This window comes from Miscanthus floridulus, chromosome 8 (assembly GCF_019320115.1).
Source record: "Miscanthus floridulus cultivar M001 chromosome 8, ASM1932011v1, whole genome shotgun sequence".
NCBI lineage: Eukaryota > Viridiplantae > Streptophyta > Magnoliopsida > Poales > Poaceae > Miscanthus > Miscanthus floridulus.
Window position 1 is genome coordinate 47,685,021 of NC_089587.1, and position 21,938 is coordinate 47,706,958.

At 45.1% G+C, this 21,938-nt stretch overlaps 1 pseudogene; it reads left to right on the top strand.

The window, feature by feature from the left end:
• The first annotated feature begins 13,212 nt into the window (after positions 1-13,212).
• On the top strand, positions 13,213-14,851 carry LOC136471899 (uncharacterized; annotated as a pseudogene).
• Positions 14,852-21,938: the final 7,087 nt, after the last annotated feature.

Below are 21,938 nucleotides of genomic sequence, written 5' to 3' on the forward strand. Positions count from 1 at the left end.
GGTAGGTTATCTGAATTTTTTTCTGATTTTTGTGTGTGTATTTGTATGTCATTTTTGTCTCTATTTGGATTTATTCCAATTTGCCTTTTCATAGAAATGATCTGGTTATTTTGCAGCATTTTTTATTTGTTGGTTGTATGTTTTATTTGCTTTTTCTTTGAATTTCTTCCAATTTGCACTTCATAGTAATTATCTGGTTACTTTTTATTTGATTTTTTTGCATTTATTTGATATATTTTATTTGTATCGTTAGATCGAGTGATTATAGGAATCAAGTGTTTGGCACGGATGTGACACTCGATTGAATTTGTTTGTTGAATCGAGTGTTTTTAGGGTATGTGTCACTCGGGTGTGAGACGTCCTCGAAACACGCGAGTTGTGCCTAGACAGACCCTTTTTTTATACAGATAGAGCTTTATTGATTATGATTACTTGTAGACGGCGTATAATCTTGAGCAATCAGATGCCCAACGCAGTGAAGAGCCTGCATACACTGCACTACTTAATTGTACGTTTCGCCAGCTGTGCCAAAAACATGCGCCATAGCATTCCTATCTCCACCTTACACCGAAAACTAAGGGCCCGTTTGGTATGGATCCCGTGAAACAACACTATTTATGTACTGTTTATTGGGCTGATTTTCTTTCTCATCTCTCTTCCTCTCACAGAGCCACCCACCGGGAGCCGGCGTTTCCAACTCCACCGGCTCCATGTACAATACATCTACAGTACATGTACAGTACAGGACCTGGAGCACCTGGGATCCCTAAGGTTCTCGCAGCTTAGAAAGATTCAAATTTACATATGGGTCTGAAGATAGACAATAGTAAAAATTTGCAATGGAAGAGGTATTGGATCTACTATAATATAGAAAGAAGTAAACTACGGAAAGCCAAGGGAGAAACATACAAATAAAGTGTGGACGCGAAGTAGACTCGCCTTGAGGTTGGAATATAGGGCATGTTTGGTTCGGTTCTAAAATTTGCCCAACCAAAATTAAGGAAAACCTATAGACTTTGGCTATTGATTGGTTCATTACTAAAAAAAAAATTGCCACACCAATTTTTATGGCCAAAATCATGGCAAAACCACTAGAAACTTCTTCAATCTCATAAGAGGAAAAATGCTTACTACTATGTCATGGCACTCAACCAATTACATTCCTATGTTTTTTTGCCCTAACTTTAGCAAGCCTTGATTTTGGCTTACCATTATTTAGGTTGGGCAAGTTTTAGAACCCAGCTAAGGAGGCCCGTAGCCTCGACCTACATGTCACTGGCACATCCATGGGCACCTATGATTGGCAATACCACAAGTTGCCTTGAGGTTGGAATACTCTTTCATCAAGGACTCAGTGTGGAGTTCCAAAAAGACAATGCCCACCGGATATATGATACGGTGAAAAGAAGAATCAACCAACGGATAAGTGGTGCATAGAAGAGAGCTTGCACTGCATGGGGAACAAAAGTGTTTGATGATTTTGGAGGCATGTAGCACCTAAGAATGCATGTGATCAATTCCTCCCATAGACTTTCATGTGATTTCTATGTTTTTTATTACTATTGGCAAAAACTAGTTGTAACATTGTTAAATTATATATACTATCATTTCCTTTCATACTTGTTATATCTGTATTGGATACACACTATTTATTAATTTTTTCTATATCTTTTGATGGATCTAGACCTTACAATCTGGATTTATAAGATCAATGTTGATAGCTTTTAGCTCTTAAGAGTGAAAGAGACTACATTTTTAACTTTATTTATAGTAATAAAACACTAACTTATTTTATTTAAATGTTGGATGGCCAAAAATAGACTTCTTCTAGTCAAATTTTGACTTCACTAATATCTATTTAAACATTTTTTTCAACTCATACCAAAATCTCAAATTGCTATGTTTCTTTAACTTATTATTTACTTTTATTAATTGTAAAAGGAATGAACACTTCGGTTTAATATAAGCAGTTAGATCATCATAGAAATCTAATGATATCATTTGTTTTTAAAAAAATCTAGGCCATGTCATGGATTTTTTTAACACTAATAGTTAACAAAATAATAGATTGACGTTTAAAGATCTAGTCATCTTTCAACAGGAAACACGAATTCTTTTCAATATTATTAAATTAACTTCCCAGGAATCACCCCCTTTTTTATCTTTCCTTTACTCCTCAACTTTTGCATGCAATGCATGCGTGAGACTGATCATGATGAGTGGCGACGACTAGAAAGAAAATCATGAGAGCAAACTGAACATTAGTCAATTCAAATCCGCATCCGTACATGCACGGAAAATACGAGTGCCGCACTGATTCATGATTGCGCCACATGCCCATAATCTCTTCAGATGATAGCTGAGCTTGTTTGAGGAGAAGGAGATAGTTTTGCTTTTGCTTGTGTTCTTCAACCTCCTTAAAGAGCGATTAGTTGCTAAACATGTTCCATTGTATAGCCTAATAATTTTTATTAAAGGAAAGGGAGCGAGACACGATGCAATAATGCCACAGCCCTCAGCTCACCGAAAAATTTCTAGTCTCCACACAAAGCCTCCACCGCTATAGTTTCACTTTAACCAAAACCTAAAATTCACTACCGGACAGAGCATCTTTGCCGAGGGTCTGAGGATTTGCCGAGGGAAAATGCTCGGGCACTCGGCAAAGAGTCTTTGCCGAGGGCCTGACCCTCGGCAAAGAACAGCCCTCGGCAAAGACTCTTTACCGAGTGCCAGACCCTCGGCAAAGACAAGCACACGGCAACAATAATTCTTTGCCGAGGGCTAAGCCCTCGGCAAAGGGCCGGCCCTCGGCAACACCACCTGACACGACGTCCATCCCCTGCCGTCAATCTTTGCCGAGGGCATCACCGTTAGGCCCTCAGCAAAGACTTTTTAACCGTTTTTGAAAATTTTCTTTTAAAAAAGTTGTTGCCGAGTGCCCCTGGACCAGCACTCGGCAAACACAGTCTTTGCCGAGTGCCAAGCTGGCACTCGGCAAATTTTCAATTTTTTTTTGTTTTTTTTACCGTAAATTTTTTGTTGGGCCCGCCTACATTGTTTACAACTTTATGTTCAAAATGGTTGCTTTTTCTAGTTTTTTTTGTTATATTTGGTTGATTAATTTAATTATGTTGAATTTTTATATATAATTCAAATTTGAACTGCAAGTGCATGGAATATTACAATCTAGTGCTTCGAAAAATGTTATTCATGGTATTTGGTGTATGTTGAGTCTCTATCCACGAACTCGCATCAAATTTCGCGCATCTTCACGTAACATGACGAGCCACTTGCCGGAAAAGTGTTTTAAAATTATATAAAGTCCATACGAAGTTCGAAAATCACGAAACTTGTCGAGGTGTCATGTTATCACATGTGGAGATGTCTGGGTTTTATGCATCTGACGTCGCAACTTGCTCGAAACATTCTCAATTTTTTACCACAACCTACACATGCGATAACATGACACCTCGACAAGTTTCGTGATTTTCGAACTTCGTATGGACTTTATATAATTTTAAAACACTTTTTCGGCAAGTGGCTCGTCATGTTACGTGAAGAAGATGCGCGAAATTTGATGCGAGTTCGTGGATAGAGACTCAACATACACCAAGTACCATGAATACCATTTTTTGAATGACCAAATTCCATTATTTCATGTACATGCAGTTCAAATTTGAAATAGTTGGAAAAATTCAACGAAACAAAACTAATTAAGGAAATAAAGTAAAAAAACTAAAAATTGTCCCAAATTTTGAAATGGAGTTTTAATTACTGTAGCAAGACCCCAGAAAAAAAATGGGGCGAAAAAAACAATTGCCGAGTGTCAACCTTGGCACTCGGCAAAGAAGCCTTTGCCGAGCGCCAGGTCATAGGGCGCTCGGCAAAGAATTTAAAAAAAACCTTTGCCGAGTGCCGCTGGGCCTAGCACTCGGCAAATCTTTTAACCTAAAGGCCCAGAATGGGCCGGCCCAACCCCACCCCCTCCTCACTCGTCTCCCACCCGGCCCCGCGTCGCCGCGCCGACGCCGTCCTCGCGCCCCCGTCCCGCGCCCCGATGGCCTCGCGCCCCCGTCCCGCGCCCCGACGGACCCGCGCCCTGGCAGACCCGCACCCCCACCCCGGCGGCCCTGCGCGTGCGCCCCGGTGGCCCCGCGCCCCTGCCCCAACGGACCCGCGCCCCCGCCCCGGCGGCCCCACGCCCCCGCCCCGGTGGCCCCGCGCCCCCACCTCGGCGTCCCCGTGCTCGCGCCCCGGTGGCCCCGCGCCCGTGCCCCGGGTCCCCGGGTCCCCGGCCGCCGCCCCGAGCTCACCGGTGCCCTGGGCTCCGAGCTCCCCGGGGACAGCGACTCGACCGGCCCTGAGCTCCCCCGCCGGCCCCGAGCTCCACCGGCCCCACCATGCCCTGCGGTCGGCCAGCAGAGGGAGAAGGAGAGGAGCAAGAGGAAGAAAGAGAAGAGGGAGGAGGAAGAAGAGGAAGTTGTCAACCCGACCGCCCATCGATCCTCGCACCGTTCCGACCGCCCGTTGATCCTCGCACTGCTGCGGTCATCCCCGCCGTCGTCGCCGGCCCTCGCTCTTGCCGTTCTTGCCGCCAAGGTAAGCCCTACCCTTGTAGTGTTAGTAGTAGTAGTAGTTAGTAGTGTTAGTAGTAGTTAGTTGTAGTGTTAGTTGTAGTGTTAGTTGTAGGGTTAGTAGTAGTAGTAGTAGTAGTTAGTAAATAGTAGTAGTTAGTAAGTAGTAGTGGTTGTTAGTAGTAGTTAGTAGTGTTAGTTGTAGGCTTAGTAGTAGTAGTAGTAGTTAGTAAATAGTAGTAAGTAAGTAGTAGTGGTTAGTAGTAGTTGTTGTTAATAGTTAAGTAGTTCTTAGTATTAGTACTGTTAGTAGTTAAGTAGTTGTTAGTAGCAGTGTTAGTAGTAGTTATAGGGTTAGTAGTAATTGTTGTTGTACTACTTCAATACTTTCATCTGCATGAAAAGAGAACTAAAGTACATGGCTCCTCTTGATATATTGGTGGTTGTTGGCCTTCGTGCCCATGTTTGGTATATATGTGGTTGTTGGCCTTTTGTGCCATGTTTTTTGCAGGTTTTGGGAACCTCCCCGTGCAGGGGAGGTGCTGCCGAAATTTTGAGTCGACGCTAACTATTTTTGCCCTTTTTTGCAGGACCTGTGGGAGGGACTTGGCGACCCCGATCGTCTTCGTCGGCGCTGCGGGTCTTCCTACACCGTGTCGACTCGCCACTGCACCGACTCTCCACCGCCCCGCTACCCTGACCTCACTGGCACCCTAGGTATAACCCCTCTATCCGTATGTGGTCTTTTGTTGCGTAACCTAGTTAGGTGTCTCCCGTCCAAAAGAGATACGGTTGGAGGTATACAGATCTTTGTATATCTACGACCGTATCTGTTTTGGATTGTCCACGTTTTTTGGACAGCCCGCGGATACGTGGATGGGTTAGTTTCCATGGTCTGCTCTGGTCCGAGATGGTGTTTCGGCATCACCCCCTGTTGTTCTCTAGATACACACTCTGCCTTGCAGGATGTGCATCGGGAGAACAGCGGGGAGGTGCTGCCAAAATTCTATCTCGGATAGGGAGCGGAGCATGGAAACTAACCTCATCTACGCATCCGCGGGTGGGATTAGGACCTATCCTCACCTATTAGAGAGTAGGAACACCGCGTAGATGCAATTGATGGTTACATTACTATGTGCTGTATATATAGAAGGATGGAAGACCGTCAGTGGATGTACACGGGCCGGAGAAGCAGGAGTGACTTTGACATTGAGTGGGTGAATGGGACAGATGCTTTCTTGGAACATGCATGGAGCTCGGGTGTAGCTAAAGGACATTCTAAACTTTGGTGTCCCTGTAGCAAATGTGATAACAACAGAAGGGTAGACAAGGTGACCATGGGTAAACATCTTGTGTACAATGGTTATACTGCTGGCTACCACCGATGGATCCACCATGGTGAAGCAGATCGTATAAGAGCGGAGGTGGTGAGACCACGCCTCGAGGCTTTTGATGATGATGCCGGAGTAGCAGACATGCTAGATGACACTCACCAAGCTCACTTCGCAGAAGGATGTGAGAAGGAGATGGAGGAAGCCGCTAAGGCCTTCTACAAAATGTTGGACTCGACATAGAAACCCCTTCATGAGAGTACAACGGTTTCTCAGTTGGATGCCATTGGACGTGTTATGGGGTTGAAGGCCGAGTTAAATCTAAGTCGTGAAGGCTTTGATAAGATGTTGGCCGTGTTTGGCAGCATGCTATCGAAGAAGCACATTCTGCCGAAGAACTTGCACGAGTCACAGAAACTACTTCGTATGCTTAAGATGCCATATGACAAGATACATGTTTGTCCGAAGGGGTGTGTCTTATTTAGGAAAGATCACAAGGATGCAAAGTACTGTCCGAAGTGTAAATCCTCAAGGTACCTGGAGGTAGACTCTGGAGATGGCCAGAAGAGGTAGCATATGATCCCCGCGAAAGTCCTACGACACCTTCCATTTGTGCCGAGGATCCGACGGCTTTTCATGACTGAGGAATCCGCAAAACAGATGACATGGCATAAAGAAGGTGTACGGTACAAGCCATGGATGATGGTGCATCCGTCTGATGCCGAAGCATGGATGTACTTTAATGACAAACATCCTGATAAAGCAGCTGAGGCTCGTAATGTACGTGTCACGCTGGCAACAGATGGGTTCAATCCTTATGGACAGTTGTCTGCCCCATACACATGTTGGCCCATGTTTGTTATCCCCCTAAATCTCCCCCCCCCCCTGGCATCTCCTTTCAACGGCATAACGTCTTCTTGTCGTTGATAGGAGCCAGCCTACACGTGGGACAGGTACCAGTTGGCCCCTGATGACAGGTACCGCAACAAGAAGGAGCGAGTACTGGCGGAGTTTTGGGTAAGTCTCTCTCGCACAATATTTTCATTGGGCAAGTCTTTTATTGAAATAATGAATGGATACATCGGTTTTGCATGCAGAGGTATTTCAAGCCGGAAGAAGGACTTGAGGCCCGGGCGGATCAGGCGGCTGCCGCCGCCTGTAGGAAGTACGTCACCGACATGCACCACGAGGCGTGCGTGCAGGCCCACAGAGACTACTACGCCGTGGTGTTGAAGCAGTCCATCAGCAAGCCGATGCAAGATAGGTGGAGCTGTCCCGGGCCTAGTACCTTGAGGTAGACAAAAAACATTAATAATGATTCGTTTTGAGATTAAGTCAGTTTAATTTTATCTTTTTCTATGTCAAATAATCGATGACTTGTAGGTGATTCCCTGATGGTGCCAATCCCACTCCGTGTGCTGGGAGATGATCGTGGACAGGTGGTTGTCCAACGACTTCGCTAAGAACCACACGAGGCAGCGGGACCAGTGTCTGCTGAGGCGAGGTGCTACTCACCATCAAGGCAGCCGCAGCCTCCCCGCCTACAAATAAGCATATGTAAGTGATTTCTTTTATCTTATTTGATGCTGAGTTCTGCCCTATTTCTCACCATCTTGCAGTCTTACTCGCAGGAGGCTGCACAGCCGGGCGTGGAGGTCTCGAAGTTCTCTACGTGGGCTATGTCCCACATGGGCAGGGTGTCTTCCTCTATCTCCTTCGACCCATCTGCTCCGTGCGAGGTGTACTCCGACCCGACCATGCACACTAAGGTCCAAGAGTACACCTCAAAGGTGAGGGAGGTCCATGAGGAAGATTACGATGTGCGCACTGAGCCCATTGATGCAGAGACCATCATGAGGCTAGGAGGAGGCAAGAAGCATGGGCGGCTGTGGATTGCAGACGGCACCATCGACTCCACCACTGTTCCCTCTCTCGACGTGCTCCGAGCACGGAGCACGAGCTCCAGCCAGCCCATGCGCCACGGCCTACTCCGTCACTGCAGCGGGTCAACGCTCTTGAGGTACGTCCTGTTTTACTCATCGTACGTTCATCTTTGCACACCTAAGTTGCATTTGCATTACTGAAACATTGAAGTTTGTATTGCAGGCCGAGCTGCAGGCCCAGAAGCTCGTGGTCGAGGCTCAGAGTGCGCAGCTGCAGGCCCAGAGGGAAGCGTTCGCGGCCTAGGAGAGGAGGATGCAAGAAATGGAGGCCTTCATGCGGAGTGTCCAGCAAGGGGGTGTACCTTTGCTGTTGGCAGCTCCTCCACCGCCTACTCCTACGGCCACTCCTATAAGTATGAAAGTTCACTCTTACTAGATGCTTCCTTGACATACAACCATGGTTGATATACAAACTTACTAGATGCTTGACATAGAAACTTACTAGATGCTTGGCATAGAAACTTACTACATGCTTGCACTAGCTATGACATACAGCCATGCTTTACATTCTCAATTTACTAGATACTTGACATAGAAACTTACTAGATGCTTGCACTAGCTATGACATACACCAATGCTTCACATAGAAACTTACTAGATGAATCTCACACATGCAACCTCTTATCCTTTTTGCAGCTTCCGTCGGCGGGTTCGAATAACCTCACTCATGCGTCACCGAATGATAGAGCCTTTGCTTCACCATCGTGTCATAGGCCGCTTTTTTGAGGAGTTGTGCTTCGTCATGTGCTTGGACTTGAGCTTCACTTGTGGTTGTGACTTGTGCTTGGACTTGATAGACTGTGGTTGTGAATTTGTGACTTGTGGTTGTGATATTTGACTTGTGGTTGCGATATGTTGTTATTTGAGTTGTAGTTGTGATATAATGTGTGAAAATGGTTTCGTTGTGATATATATGTGATTATTGTGATGTTTGTGATATATATGTGACATGTGATATATATTTGAACTGTTTGTGTCAGTGGAATGCAAAAAACAAAAAAAAATATAATTTCGGTTGATTTGCCGAGTGCAATGGTCATGGCACTCGGCAAAGCTGGGAAACTTTGCCGAGTGCCAGGACATTGCACTCGGCAAAGATTTTTTTTAAAAAAAAGCAAAAAATCTTTGCCAAGTGCCAAGCTGGGGAGGCACTCAGCAAAGAGCTTTTTAAAAAATTAAAAAATGTCTTTGCCGAGTGCCTTGCCGCCGCGGCACTCGGCAAAGGGTTTTTGAAAAAAAATAAAAAATATCTTTGCCGAGTGCCCTAACTGTCGGCACTCGGCAAAGGCGCCGTCAACGGAGCAGCGTCGTTGATGGCTGCTTTTCTTTGCCGAGTGTCGCCGTTGGCCCTCGGAAGAGGCTTTGCCGAGTGCCCGACAAATGGCCCTCGGCAAAGAGCCTCTTTGCCGTTATTTTTTTTCCGAGGGCTCTTTGCCGAGGACGGCGCTCGGCAAAGCCTTTGCCGAGGGCTTTTGGGCCTTTGCCGAGTGCCCTGGGCCCTCGGCAGAGAGGCCGCCTCCGGTAGTGATTGTTCACAATCCACCCAAACCAAACTCAAACGAGACGTTGCCATTGTCGCAACATTTTGTGAACGCTAGCTTACTGTCCCTGTGGACAACAAGGAGATCTGTGATGTGTATTGTTTTGCCAAGCAGCATCTATTCATTGGATGATCCAGATTCAAAGTCCCCCGTGATTAATAATTATCTGCAAGATATATATCAGCATCATAGCAAATGGAGGAGGACATGCATGGATGTGTAGTGCAGGCGAATGTGGAAACATAGCTCTCTCCCATATATATATATATGTTCCACACGCACACAGCAAGCCAGCGGAAAAGCAAAGTGGAGAGGTACGATGGCACCCTTTCTACAGAGGGAACCTACTGGTGCTTTTTCTGTATCTGTATGGCTATCTATGAGAACATGATCCCAAACTTGACAATGCACATGCATGATTACATACCCCCCGCAGGCTTCGAAAGAATCGTCATTCCCAGCTGCCTGCCCAATGGATCACGGAGTGGGACTTTAATTACACAAGCACTTTTTCTTTGGTCCCCCAATTTGCTTACCCTGCCATCCCGCATAGATCTGAGCTATGGGCCTGTTTGGTTTCATGTCTTAGTTAGAACCTGGCTAGGATTGGAGCCTGGCTAGGCTAGACCTGTCCCTAGCAAGCCAACATAGGTTGTTTGGTTGGGCTGCTATCCTTGGCCTGATTTTCATAAGAGTTTGTTTAGTTGCTTGCTTTGCCTTGCATAGAATCACCACATATTTATCCTGGTAAGGTTACCCCTTCGAGACATTCTATCAAATAGGTGGTGAGCTCCATCGCAGTGGTGCTACTTTGCTCTTCGCCGATGAGGACCTCCATTGCACTCATGCCCAGGCCGGCCCTGAGCACCTCGCGCTGCTCCTCTCCGCCCCCTCGCCGCTCCGAGGTGTACTCATGGGAGATCGGTGGAAGCTAGCTTTGCTGCTGTGTTGAGTGTTGAATCATCCTCTTCCCTGCATCGTGTGAGCTAGCCGCATCCATAGTGGACTAGTGGGTGCTCCCAAGCGCAGTGCTCCCTAGCATGACGACCTGGAGGACGAGAGGTCGATTGATGGCACAAAGGGGGCGGGGCTCATCGCGGGGTGACCAGCGAGCGGTGGCGCATCTCCTGAAGGGAGGCGGTCTGAGAGGGCGGGGGCTAGTCGCCAACGTCCGGCGAGCTGCGGCTCATCTCCTACACAGGAGGCGGCGCAAGAGGGCGGGGGCTCGTCACCGGCGGTGACCGAGCGGTGGCGCATCTCCTACGCGGGAGCCGACGCATTCTTGATGTACTCTTCCATGAGTCCGGCGCCTGTCGGAGGAGGAACTGCTAAGCACGGCGAGCACCTTCTTGTCCTCTAGTGCCTCCGTTCTTCCCACCGGGCACGCCACCTGGCCCCGCGACGCGTGAACCCACTGCCGCGGGGGGCCCTACCTGGCAATTTGGCGGGTGGTAGGAGCATCAGAGGAGGAGCAGATGCGGGCCGCCAGAGTTGGAGCAGATGTGGAGATCACCGTCAGTGACTTCGGAGGGGTGAGCGCGAGTGAGATGGGAGGTGAGGAGAACAGCCATTGGTGCTAAGCCAAGCCTGGCTCCTAAAAAACGACCATCCCCAACGTTTTCCTAGAGCCTGGCTAGAGGGTGGTTGGTGGCTTCCTGGAGCCTGGCTTCGGACTCCAAACAGGCAACCAAACAACCCGAAAGTGTCTTCCTGAAGCCTAGTTGGGGGTTAACCACCCAACTAAACCGACCCTATATGTTTGGCACCTATATACCTTCACATTTGTTGCAATGAAACCCGCACACATACATATATCCTCACATTCATAGCAATGAAACTCACACGGTCACACACATATATCTAGCTAGCAGGACTAGGGATTGTGGGGGCTTCGCCTGTCCTCCTACCCTCGCTAAGGAATAGCGCCGAGGAGGCCGAGGGTGGCCCACAGGAGAAGTAAAGCGAGGGTTGAACATGGAGGGACAAAGGGGAATCATAATAAAATTAGAAGTAAATGATCATTAATGCATCATTTATTATTGTGCCACCCACCAGGTATTTATAGGGCATACCTAGGGACGTGGCAAAGTTACAAATTGAGCTTGCCATCCAGGGCGCCACTCTACAGGAGTATAGGGACCCCGCCCTCTCTGGGGACCATCGACTTCCATCCAATGCCCGACAGCACAAAGCCGATCACGCGAGGGCTGCCTCCTGTTCAAAAGGCCTTGCGAGCGACACCTGCAAAGACACAGGACCAAAGTTTCCTTTGTCTTGAACGTTAGCACGGTGCCCTTCTCCGAGGGTGCCGCTGAGCGTGGCGGCGAGGGTACCACCGAGGGTCGTCCTCAGGCCCCATCGGACAGAGCCACGCCAGCTGTTCCCTTGGATGGAAAGGAAAAGAGCAGTCGAGGGTTCAGGCCTTGTTCGCTTGTCTTATAATCCGTACTTTTCAGCTTGTTTTTTCAGCCGAAACAGTGTTTCGGCTTGTTTTTTCAGCGAAGCGAACAGGGCCTCAGTGTTCGCGCAAGGCTAGGACAGGGTGGCACATCGAGGGCCTCCCCCCAACAGTAGCTCCTCGAGGGTTTGGGCAAGCTTGATGGGACGAAGTAGTGCTAAACCAAAAGGAGGGCGAGCGGAGCTCGAGCCTGGGGCCCTTGGCCCAAGCGACGCCCAGTCTGTCTTCGGCCAATGGCGCTAGGCCCGAGGCGCTTTTGTCACGTTTTTGAGGAGTTGGTTAGGGTACTGTTTGTGGGTGTTGGCGTGAGGAAGCGTTTCCTCATGGATCAGTGGGTCATTCCTTGGTTTCCATACCCGCGCCGCATCGTGGTGAGGGCTGGGCGCCCTGGGCCTATAAATATGAGGGGTTGGTGGACTCATTTTTTACCTGGCTCAGTTGCTCTCATTTTGTTGTCGTGGCTGCGCTTTTGGGAGGGTTTCTTGAGGTTCATGGGTTGCGTGCTTTGCGGAGGCTGCGTGCCTGGCGAAGGTTGTGTTGTTTACCCTCACATATTTATGTGAAAAAGGTGGCTACAGCTGTAGCCGAACAAGCCTGCTAGTGAATTTTGTTCATAAATAAAACTGAGTGGTCGAACAGGTCTAACTCTAGCTAAAATGGACAGTCTATAGAAGATAGTGCAAATTAAAATTTTAAAAGAACTAGAAGATAATAATATTTTAGTAAGTAAGATAATGTGCAAAATTTCAAGTCTAAAATAAAATAAAAACAGCATAGATTCAAAAAAAAAGATAAAAAACGTTAGGTGTGATCGACCATCGAGCACTCAGTGAAAATGTTCTAGTTTTGAAGGATGGTGAAAAATAATTGTAAACAAAATCCAGAACTTAAAAATAAGACTAAAAATCATGAATACTACATGAGTTTATGTTGTGACATCCATTATTCAAAATTTCACGTAAAAATTTGATCCACATATATGAGATTAAAAATAAAAAAAAATTCTTGTGCAGCACCACTGGAACATCAAAATCATACAAAACATCTCAGTTCTTAAAATGTTGCACCTGAAATTGTGGAAGGACGTGCAGTATAACATTGGCCCTGTTAGCTTGATCTTATCAGTCGTACCGTTTCAGCAATATAATAGTGTTTTTCTCTCATAACAAATTAATATTATCATCAGCCGTTTATCTGGACAGCCGAACGGGGCCATTATTTACCAACTCAGTTTTCAAAGAATTCTTTTGGGTTTTTGGGCCGCTTTGAACTTCACGAGGTCAACAACTTTCGCGGCTCAACCGCTCAAGACAACCTGACTCGAACTCGAACAGTCGCTCTCAGTCGTCGATTTCCGGTAAGCTGTGCCGCTGGCCGGGCCACTACCACCGCCTCCGCCCGAACAGCAAGAGGAGGAGCACGATTCACCCTGCCGCGGTCGTCGATTTCCGGTAAGCCGCCAGCATTCCTTCCCCCGAACTCGACGCTCCTCAGTCCCTACTCCCTCGGCTCCCCTCGCTCTCGCCGCGGGTCGCGCGCGCAAGGTGTTCGATGCATTGCCTGTTTGCCTGCGATGCAAGCACGCGCCGCCTACGCTGCTCGTGTTTCGCTGCCGGTTTATGAACGCAATGTGTGTCCGCGCTGACGGCTGCTGTTTTTTTCCGATTGTATTTGCAGGATCGGATCGACCGATGGCGGATACCACGGGAACGTTATGGTCGGACATCCCGCTGGACCTCGCCGGCCGGATCCTCCGCCGCCTGCCTGCCCACGTCGACCGCATCCGGTTCGCCGCCGTGTGCCCCCAGTGGCGCGCGGCCACGCGGCACGGGCCCCTGCCCCCACCGCTGCCTCTACTCCTGCTCTCGGACAGTAGGGTGTACAGCCTGCCCGGAAGCGAGCCGTTCCACTTCCATGGCTCCACGGGGTACAACGACGCTTGTGGCGACTGGTTGGTGTTTTCAAGTGAAGAGGGCCGTTTCCTGAGGGATCCTTTCTCCAATGCCACCGTGACACTTCCACCTCTGTCCCACCCGGCTTGTGGGCACGGACGACGGTGGACCAGTTTGGAGTCAAGCCCCCTCTACTGCCCCCACAACCATGAAGTGCCCTCCTTCTACTCGCTGTGGAAGAGATGGAGGAGTAGTTCTGAAGGATGAAGATGGCCTGAGCCCTGGACCCTCTTTGACTCTAGAAGAACGGCCCCTGCATGTGGAAGTGGGTGATGAGTCTGTTGATGAGGCAACCCTAGCATGGATGGAAATGGCTGAAACGTTGAAGTTGGAGATGGAGCCAAAGAATTGCAAACTGTGGCTCTGTTCATCCAATCTCATTGTAGCAACAATCTATTTCACGGGAGGCCAACGGATTGCAGTGTGCCAGGCAGGGGCTACCTCGTGGTGGTCTGTATGGGCGAAAAATCTCTGTGTCAGCTTTGATGACATGGTATTCCATCAGGGCAAGCTATATGATTTCTCAAATACGAAATGTCATCGAATGTCCATGTTTGGACATAGGTTATTTCCTAAGAGGTGGTCACATGATGGCCTATCTAGTTGAATTACGCGGTGTGTTGCTGGTGGTGATGAGAAAGTTGTGCGACCCATTCGACGACCAGGATTCCGATGCAGCTGGACATAATGAGTTCGAGGTGTTTGAAGCTGTCCTCAGTCAGTCACAGTGGCTTAAGGTGACGACAATTGGGAACAACGAGATTTTGTTTCTAAGTCGACGATGCAGCAGGTCTGTTTGTGTTCCTCATAACGTGTTGCCAGGGGACTGCATCTTCTTCCTGGAGAAGGGCTGGGATCGCAGTTTGTGTGCTGGCTCAAGTTCTTGCAGGGTCTATAGCATGACGGACGGCAAGGTGTCCAACACCCTGCCAACTGTGCCATGGGAGCCTGGCATGGTGTTTGGGACTTGGCTCTTCCCTCAGAGCTGAAGTGAAGCTGTTGCTGAGCTAGGTGCTAAATTCGTCGAACGAACTTATCGTATCCTCGTACTATGTCTAATGGTCTCTGATGATAACTGAAGCTAAGTGTATCAGTACTTGTCTGGTCGAAGTATGGTGTGACTATGTGCTGATTGTGCCATTATCAATCTATAAACATCTGATGGATCCTTTGGCATTGCTATCTGCTGTTGTGGACCTATTCTGTGAGTTTGGCACCGTAATGGTGTCTCTAGTTGGGGAGGTAGCAAGCTTTTAAATTTGATCGATCTTAACCATCGTTATGTTGAATCTTCTGTGTGTGTTATGAGTTATGACATGAGAGGTTTATAGTGCTGTTTTAGCCTTTTGGGGTCGAACACCCATGATCCATGTGGAGATCAATAAGGTTTACTTTTAGGGCTGGATATCGAGCCAGCTCGGTCTAGCTCGTTAATATTACGAGCTAGAGGCGAAGCTCAGCTCGGCTCGTTAGCAAGCTTGAGCTGGCTTGTTTAGCTCACAAGCTACTAAAAAAATAGAATACACATGTTTATAATGTTTATGTTACATTAATTTCAGAAGGTCACGTCCACTGTTATGTAACAATACATGATTAATACACATCAGGTTCATTAAAAGTACCAACCATGCAATATAGTTGGTCTATCCATTGTAGCACCCGGTTTTAAAAACAAAACTAGATACACACCATATGTGAGCCCAATAAGTCAAATCTCACATATAGCTACAAATAAGGGTAATATCAAAAAACAATGCTCAAATACATAGCGTATTAGTATAAAGGTTATAACCTCAGAGTATAGACAGCGGAAAGACAACTCCGATCTTCAGGCGAAGACTCTAATTCCACAGGACAACTGACTTGTTGATCACAAGCCTAACTCCTCCATACTAACAATCTGGTACCCATCCGGGAGTTTTATCCAAATAATGAAAAAATAAAGCAAACATAAGTACATGTCATACTCAACAAATATAATATGGGGTTTACGAGGCTCAAAAGGCTAACACTAGTTTAACTACGTTTAGCTTTTAATTGTCAGGCCAGCTGCTGGGCTGAGCAAGAGGAGGAAGCAGGCCCTCCGGCCTAAGGGGAGAAGAGAGGGTTCTCTTCTTCTTTTCCTTTTCCATTTCCTATTTCTAAACCAATTGCAATATGAACCAAACCAAATTTGAATAGAACTTCAAATACACTTTTCAACTAAATTAAAAATAAGAAATTTTTTGATAAGTTCTCAAAAATAAATTTTACAACCTTTTTAAATTCTTTTACTTCTAATTCTCTTTTCTTTCTTTTCTTTTACTTCAAAGCATTTTTTATCTCATTTACAAAAGCAATTTTAACCATTTTAAATTTTCAATCAAAACCACTCAATCAAATACATCAAATGCAAGGGCATGTATGCACAAACATGTTGCTAAACCTTATGATGAATTTTAATTAAATAAAAAATTTTATTTTCCTATATTTTATGAGCACAAAAATTCCAAATTAAATCAATTTAAACCTATTTTCAAAAGAGGCAAATTTTAGGGTGTTACAATTCTACCCTCCTTAAGATGAATCTCGTCCTCGAGATTCGGAAGACGTCGACTAAGAGATGGGACTACTCCACCTTTGGATTCTTCTTTACTTCGTCGTCTAGTTCCATCCTCTTGATAAGGATTCCACTTTACTTGGCGTACCTGTTATCCTTACTCCAAGTAACTTATCAAACTGATTCCAAGATTCTGACAGGTACATTGAACAATTCTCAGGTAACTCCAATCATTAGGCCACCTTTCCTTTTTAGTCCGTAATATCAATTCTCTTTCTTAGAATATTCACCTTCCAACGAAGCCTGACGAATCTCTTGGTCAGAAGGAAATTCTACTGCCAACCTTCAAAACATTAAGGTTTCCGGTCAAGTTGCTCGAACTTCGAATACAATTCTTAATCCTTGGTGTCACCCGAACCTTCTTAGCATGACTCTCCGTTGCTAAGGGCACCTATCGCGACTTTTACTTCTCCAGGTGTTAGCACTTTTCCAAGTCATAATCAATCTCATTCCAATGAGGATATCACAAGCTCAAGACCAACTTAGTGAAGATGTCCTGTAGATTCTTGTGATCCTCCTAGATGTCACTTTTACTCCAAGAAGATATTACTTCCATGCTCCACAATGGATAACTCCAGATAACATGTTAGGTAGTTTAACTCATGCTTCCTTAGTTGACTTAATGAACTAGCCACTACTTTTCTTCGCGTATAAGGACACATTCCACATCTTGACAGGGTGCATCCTAGCGGATATAAAGCACTTGTCCAGATCTGGCAAAGCTAATACATAGGTTTTCCTTCAACCTCTTCTTAGACTTCTTCAAACACTTAGCTGAGGTCTTTTGATCCAACTAACTTAAAATCTCTTCCAGTAGTATTATCAATATCTTGATGATCTTGGTTAAACCTTCATTGAACTTTTAACCAAACCTCATTGAGACTCTGAACTTCTTTCACATCTTTGGGTACCACCACGCTTCCGCTGCGCAAACAAGAACGTAGGACACCTCATCTTGCAAATTCTTCAACTTGGCTACCCCCCTTAAGAAAAGATAAAGTAGGGGACACAAGAAGGGTAGCTTGCACCTTTTTCTAGATGAGCTAACTAATATCAAGGCATTCTGTCATCCCATTGATACTTATAGCACCCGGTTTTAAGAACAAAACCAGATACACACCATATGTGAGCCCCGGAAGTTAAATCTCACATATAGCTACAAATAAGGGTAATATCAAAAGACAATGCTCAAATACATAGTGTATTTATATAAAGGTTATAACCTCAGAGTATAGACAGCGGAAAGACAACTCCGATCTTCAGGCGAAGACTCCAATTCCACAGAGACAACTGACTGGTTGATCACAAGCCTAACTCCTCCAGACTAGCAATCTGGTACCCATCCGGGATTTCTATCCAAATAATGGAAAAATAAAGCAAGCGTAAGTACATGTCATACTCAACAAATATAACATGGGGTTCATGAGGCTCAAAAGGCTGACACTGGTTTAACTGCGTTTAGCTTTTAATTATCACAATTTTAGCAAAGGAGTAGCAACAAGTTTATCACAAGCCCATATAAACACATGATCAGGTAAAGATGAATAATAAATAGCATAAACAGTAATAATTAGTGAGCATCTTTATCATCAGTATTCATCATCATTAACCATTAGTGATCATCTATTTCGTAAGGGTTCCAAGGCCGCTTGTGACCGTGAGCATGGCTGATATACCAGTTTTACACTCTGCAGAGGTTGTACACTTTCACTGTGAGTTGTGATTTACCCTTTCGCTTGAGGTAGCTAATCTCTTGACCCACTTCCAAGGAAGGTCGGCAGGGTTCACTATGAAGCCTTTTAAAGGTTCGTCTAACAAGTTAGGGCCATTAGATTCACTCGGCAAACAGATATAGGAACCCCCTTGTCGAATGGCACAATTCCATTATGGCTATACACATAAGAGTAGAGGTTGTCCTATACTCAATTCGTCAAGCCATTCTTACGCCAATAAATGTAACCTCTAACAAGCTAAAAAATGTCCTCATACTGAGCTAAAGCTAGAGCCATATAGCCCTCACAGTTATACTATAAGTCTCGGATGATCACTTACAGATAAGTCCTTAGGGATAGGAATCTAGAGCACCATAAAATAGCTTAATGCTCTAGCCCCCTTGTTCCATGTTGCTAAAAAGCATCTTTTAATATTTATTGCATATACCATTAGTCAAGTTACAAGATCATGGTTGTAGTTGAGCACTAGCATCATACTACCCAATGCAATAACTCAAAGGTATCAAGGTACAAGGTAACAAAGTACTAGGAAATCCTTAGTGGTAGTCAAGGTAGACACATGCAATATGAATTAAGTGATTAACAGTGAATAGGCAACAAGGATGGTTCCATGCTATACTTGCCTTAAACATCGATCCTTTGGTAATCTTTAATCTTCAATGTTCTTCTTCTTCTTGATTACCACGTATATCTCACCGACTGGATGTAATCATAAAGCACCACACAAGCATCCATACAATCATACACAAAGCAAATAATAGAACTAAATCAGAACAGTACACAAATCATAGAAAAATAAGTAAAATAGTTTGAAACACGATTCTACGCATCGCTACGAACACACAGACGCGAGAGGCACGCTAATCGGAGCTTCGGTGAAAAAGATACATCTACCTATAGATCTGCTTTATGCGCGGAAAATAAAACTATAGGCTTCATTTATTTTAACTATATAAAAGCTTATATAAATTGAATTAAATCAAATTTAGATTCGAATTATAAAACTAAAGTAAAACAAATTATATTTTATCTATAAAATTCAGTAGCATAATTATTACTCAAATTAGAGGTCAAACCATGAAATTCTAGTATTAGTGACATGATAAACATTGTCACCAACACGTAGATCTCATTGTAATGAATCGAGCACAACTTGAATGGATCAAAACAGACCTAAAACACAAAAGATATGAAATAAACAAGGTTTCCTTTATTAAAATAATAGATTAAATCTAACCTTGAATTTTAAAAGTTGAAAACATATCTAACAGTAGTATGAACATGTAGATTATGAAATTATGAACCTAACGCAATTTGAACGGATCAAATCGGAGTTAAAACAGAGAAGTTATGGCTAAAACAAAATCAGTGGCAAATTTGTAAATAAGTGTAAATGTATTTTCAATCTAACCGAAACAAAGTACGCTTTCAAAAGAAGAAAACAGAATTGCGAAAGATGTTATGGACAGCGGGTTTGGTATTAGAAAACGTAGGGGCTCTTTTGCAATATTGGCCGGCCGAACTGGTATAGGCAAATCAGGGCCACCGGATTGGGAATTGACGGTGGAGATTGTAAGACACGGAGAGAGAAGGGAGGGGCTACCGGCGACGGGCGAGACGGCGGCGGCGCCATGGCTGGAGCAAAGAGAGCTCGTCGGAGCTCATGGAGAAGGGCCTACGGTCCACGGCGGTCATCATGGCCCACCTATCAGTCGTCTTCTACCCTACGGCGTCACCGAGCCGGACTCCGCCGCCGCCGCCATGGACTCCGCGTCCGTCCCGCCTCTGCGTTGGGCCGAGAGTCCCACACCACCCCGTCGGTGCCTTGTCGTGCCGCCCACGTCGCTCCTCCCCTATAAAAGCCAGAGCCTCTATGTCGCCTCACCTCAAACCGTGTCGTCGCCGTGAAAACCTACCGTCGCCGCTTGTGACTCCACCGTCGAGCACCGCGCATCCTCCCCGTTCCGTCTTGGATCCCAAAAAGAATTGTGGTGAGTTCTCTGTACACTTACCTTCAGCTCTACGCATTCGGTTTGCTCCACCATGAGTTTTCTTTTTCGCGCATAAAGCAGATCTATAGGTAGATGTATCTTTTTCACCGAAGCTCCGATTAGTGTGCCTCTTGCGTCTGTGTGTTCGTAGCGATGCGTAGAATCGTGTTTCAAACCATTTTACTTATTTTTCTATGGTTGGTGTACTATTCTGATTTAGTTCTATTGTTTGCTTCGTGTATGATTGTATGGATGCTTGTGTGGTGCTTTATGATTACATCTAGTCGGTGAGATATACATGGTGATCAAGAAGAAGGAGAACGTTGAAGATTAAAGCTTACCGAAGGATCGGTGTTTAAGGCAAGTATAGCATGGGACCATCCTTATTGCCTATTCATTGTTAATCACTCAATTTATATTGCATGTGTCTACCTTGACTATCACTAAAGATTTCCTAGTACTTTGTTACCTTGTACCTTGATACCTTTGAGTTATTGCATTGGGTAGTATGATGCTAGTGCTCAACTACAACTATGATCTTGTAACTTGACTAATGATATATACAATAAACATTAAAAGATATTTTTTAGCAACATGAAACAAGGGGGCTAGAGCATTGGGCTATTCTATGGTGCTCTAGATTCCTCTCCCTAAGGACTTATCTGTAAGTGATCATCCGAGACTTACAGTACAACTGTGAGGGCTACATGGCTCTAGCTTTAGCTCAGTATGAGAACATTTTCTAGCTTGTTAGTGGTTACCTTTATTGATGTAAGAATGACTTGACGAATCGAGTATAGGGCAGCCTCTACTCTTATGTGGATAGCCGTGATGGAATTGTACCATTCGACAGGGGGTTCCTATATTTGTTTGCCGAGTGAATCTAATGGCCCTAACTTGTTAGACGAACCTTTGAAATGCTTCATAGTAAACCCTGTCGATCTTTCTTGGAAGTAGGTCAAGAGATTAGCTACCTCGGGCGAAAGGGTAAATCACGACTCACAGTGAAAGTGTACAACCTCTGTAGAGTGTAAAACTGGTATATCAGTCATACTCACGGTTGCGAGCGGCCTTGGAACGTTTACGGAATATATGATCACTAATGGTTAATGATGATGAATAATGATGATACTTATGATGAAGATGCTCACTAATGATTATTGTTTATGCTACTCATTATTCATGTTTACCTGATTATGTGTTTATATGGGCTTGTGATAAACTTATTGCTACTCCTTTGCTAAAATTGTGACAATTAAAAGCTAAATGCAGTTAAACCAGTGTCAGCCTTTTGAGCCTCATGAACCCCATGTTATATTTGTTGAGTATGACATGTACTTACGTTTGCTTTATTTTTTCATTATTTAGATAAAAATCCCGGATGGGTACCAGATTGCTAGTCTGGAGAAGTTAGGCTTGTAATCAACCAGCCAGTTGTCCCTGTGGAATTAGAGTCTTTGCCTGAAGATCGGAGTTGTCTTTCCGCTGTCTATACTCTGAGATTATAACATTTATACTAATACGATATGTATTTGAGCATTGTTTTTTGATATTACCCTTATTTGTAGCTATATGTGAGATTTGACTTTCTGAGCTCACATATGGTGTGTATCTGGTTTTGTTCTTAAAACCGGGTGCTACAGTGGATAGGCCAACTATGTTGCATGGTTGGTACTTTTAATGAACATGATGTGTATTAATCATGTATTGTTGCATAATAATGGACATGGCCTTCTGGAATTAATATAGCATAAACATTATAAACATGTGTATCCTATTTTTTAGTAGCTCGCGAGCTAAATGAGCCAGCTCGAGC